Source organism: Coffea arabica, chromosome 3c (genome assembly GCF_036785885.1).
Source record: "Coffea arabica cultivar ET-39 chromosome 3c, Coffea Arabica ET-39 HiFi, whole genome shotgun sequence".
NCBI classification, from domain to species: Eukaryota; Viridiplantae; Streptophyta; class Magnoliopsida; order Gentianales; family Rubiaceae; genus Coffea; species Coffea arabica.
In genome coordinates, this window is record NC_092314.1 from 17,852,373 (window position 1) to 17,855,464 (window position 3,092).

Sequence of the window (3,092 nt, forward strand, 5' to 3'; positions counted from 1 at the left end):
CGTGCAAGGGACTCAAGAGAAAAAACTTTACCAACTAATAAAACTAATTGATGCTTTCTTCTAGTAGACTGTAAACCCACCAAGAGTATACTTACCTAGAAGTGCATTTAACATAGTAACCAATATACTTATGCTGAATATATTAAGAAAAATATGAGTAATTAAAGAGACACTGGATAGAGGAAAAAACTGTAACAAAGATTTGTCCACAGCCATGCAACTGTTTTGAAACTTCTGAAAGATCACACTTCAGTCCATTGCCTGATTAGACCATCAAAGTTCAAGTTGACAAAGCCTTTCAGAATTCGGTCAAAAGAAGTGGCTGAACTGTTAGTTGATCACTCTTTATGTACTGGAGAGGATATGGTTGTTAAGGCGATTATATATAGAATTGATAAGAAAGAATGATGAGCCACAGATTGGTTATCTATAAGACGGTGGATAAGGCTGAAGAAACAATCAAGGTGGAATTCAAGGACAAGAAATCTGTATATGTCATTTTCGGAGGCAATTGATGACGGCTGGAGTGGATATGTGTACAGCCTTCTCTATGTCGTAGGATTTTTTTTTGAATCCTGAAAAATTTCATACGAATAATTTCTACACAAATTCAGAAGTTTCTAGCGGCATTTTGTCTTGCATTGTCCAATGAGTTCAAGTTCCTGGTCTTCAAGGTGTATTAACTTCGCAAATTAAAGAGTATCACACGATAAAGGGTACCTATGGTCTACGAATCACTAACAATTTGCTATTCAAGTTGTATGCCAGACATATAATGTGATGTAGAGTACGATCCAACGAGGAACTTGGCTAAGAATTAATTTGCAGAAGGAAGGAAAACAATAGGACGAGAGAGCCTGGCTGCCCTGATGCCTGTGCACTACAACCTGCGACTCTGAAATTTCAATCAAGATATAGCACCTAATTTGAGAATTAATGACATTGACCCATGGACTATGGCTAATAACTCTGAAATTTCATTTATAGTTGTCAAGGAATATGGCTAAAACCCACCTTTTGCAGCAATCTTCCTTCACCCAATGAAAGATTTCTGGAGGTTAAAGTTCAGCTCCTAAAGCTCTTCTCCAGCTCACCAACCAACAGAAGAAATTAGTTTTAGTAAAAGTTGTTAAATTTTGGCACCAAGTTTTGAGGGTATGTAGGTAAATTTGTAGATGATATTTTGCTTCTAAAATAGTGTTTAAAAAGCTATTTCAGTGAGGTATTACGGTGAATTTGTCCTTGATGATATTGACATTAGGTCCCATCAACATCAATAAAAGTCAATCTGATGTTGGAAACTTGGAAACAAGAAGGGTTCTAGCTAAAGTATTAGAAACCTCAGGAAATTATCCCTAAAATATTTCCTCCACACAAGACATAGTGTTCCCATCCTAGTTCTTATAAATAGGGCTTTAGCTCAATGCACTTGTCACTAGATATCAACAAATTTTGCACGTCATTTATATTTTGAGTGTGATTGTGATCAAATGGCGTCTTCAAAAAATTTGCTCTTTCTTTTTGGTGTTCTTTTCGCACTTGTACTCCTCATTTCCTCTGATGTAACAACAGCAGGTACCCTGTTTTTTTTTTCTTTCTCTTTTATATTTTTGGCTGCACCTGAACACTCAAATGAATGAAGCCTAGCAGACTTATTATTGGGAAGTGATCAAATTAACGTCAAATTAAATACTTCTAATTCTAATTTATTGAGTAGACTATAATGCAAAATGATTCATATCCTAGTCGCAACATCTTATATGCCTAGACTGTTCTGTTTAATCCACAGTATTCTTTTCTTTGCATATATCTTGCAAATTTTCCGCCTGGCCAGTCACCTTATTTTGCAGCATAAGGTAAATCTCCTAACAGTTAGTCTCCTTATGTGTTGAAACAGATCAGGAGACCACGAAGGCCACTGGTGTCCACGATGCCAGCTCAGGTGAGGCTCATCAGTATCCTGTAGCCGGATATGTTTGCGCATTTGGTTGTTGCCGCATTTTGGGACGTTATTGCTTTAGATGCTGTCCACCTGCTGAGAAGACCCCTAATGTTGAATTTGGAGATGAGGTTAAAAATTAAAGCTAAGTCAATAAGGATGTGAGATCCGTAACACCTATATTATTACCTTAATATGTTGTGTTTGTCTTGATGGTTGATTTCCTCTATGTGTAAAAAGACTCGTGGAGCTTCTCTTTGACTTGGTGTAGAATCAACAGGGGAGGCATGTAATGAGTACTCAGCTCGACTGCCCTTCTTGTGTTGTTGTCATGTTGAATAAATAAATCTACTTGATCATCTACGACACTTGATGATCTCTATCTCAGTTACATCAGAAACTTCTGTACCTTGGACTTGCTAGAATTTAGTGTGATTGATACAAGACGTGCAGAATGTTCAATATATGTATATACGTGCTTCTTCATCGTCCCATGTCTTTACAGTGTAAAATAATTCAGTAAACCCAATCCTGTTCCTTCCTGAGAAAGGAACTAAAGTCCTTTAAATGGATATTTTGGATGCTATCAAGGGTTTGAATGGATTGCCATTTAGAGATCTGAATGTTGGTCTTTTCTCTTTATCTTTGCTCAAGAATTTTTTTTGGTGGAAATGCTTTACTTATACGAATTTTCCTAGTCAGTGAATATTTTTATTATACTTGCACAACACAATGTTTATATGGATAACACAAAAAAGCTTCTGTAGTCTGTATACTTCAAAAATATTCATATATACTTTTTAACTAGCCTAGAAAAATACATAATAAATTCTTGATGCATTATACTTTAAATTTTAAAAAATTTTAATTCTAACACTTATCAATGACTCCACATGTTAATTTGTCTTCCAACTCAATAATTAGTAGTAGTTAATTTTCAAAGCTAACTGACTCCAATATTCCTGATGCGTGGGGAGTTTGAACCTTAATTATTTTCAAATTTTAAATATAATCCAAACTTTCACTGCTGCAAGTGCACAGGTTGTACACGAGTATAGGGAATGCTGGAGTGTCAACCCCAAGGAGAAGATTGTCAATTATTGGAGTGATTCGAACTCCTCTATTATTTAGATTGTCACAATTAAAACAAGTA

General features: G+C 35.6%; 1 long non-coding RNA gene across 1 annotated transcript; it reads left to right on the forward strand.

Moving 5' to 3' along the window:
- Positions 1 to 1,441: 1,441 nt before the first annotated feature.
- On the forward strand, positions 1,442 to 2,562 carry LOC113734830 (uncharacterized). The gene is made up of 2 exons (XR_011841626.1): positions 1,442 to 1,575; positions 1,898 to 2,562. It is a non-coding gene; the product is annotated as an uncharacterized lncRNA (long non-coding RNA).
- The last annotated feature ends 530 nt before the right edge of the window (positions 2,563 to 3,092 follow it).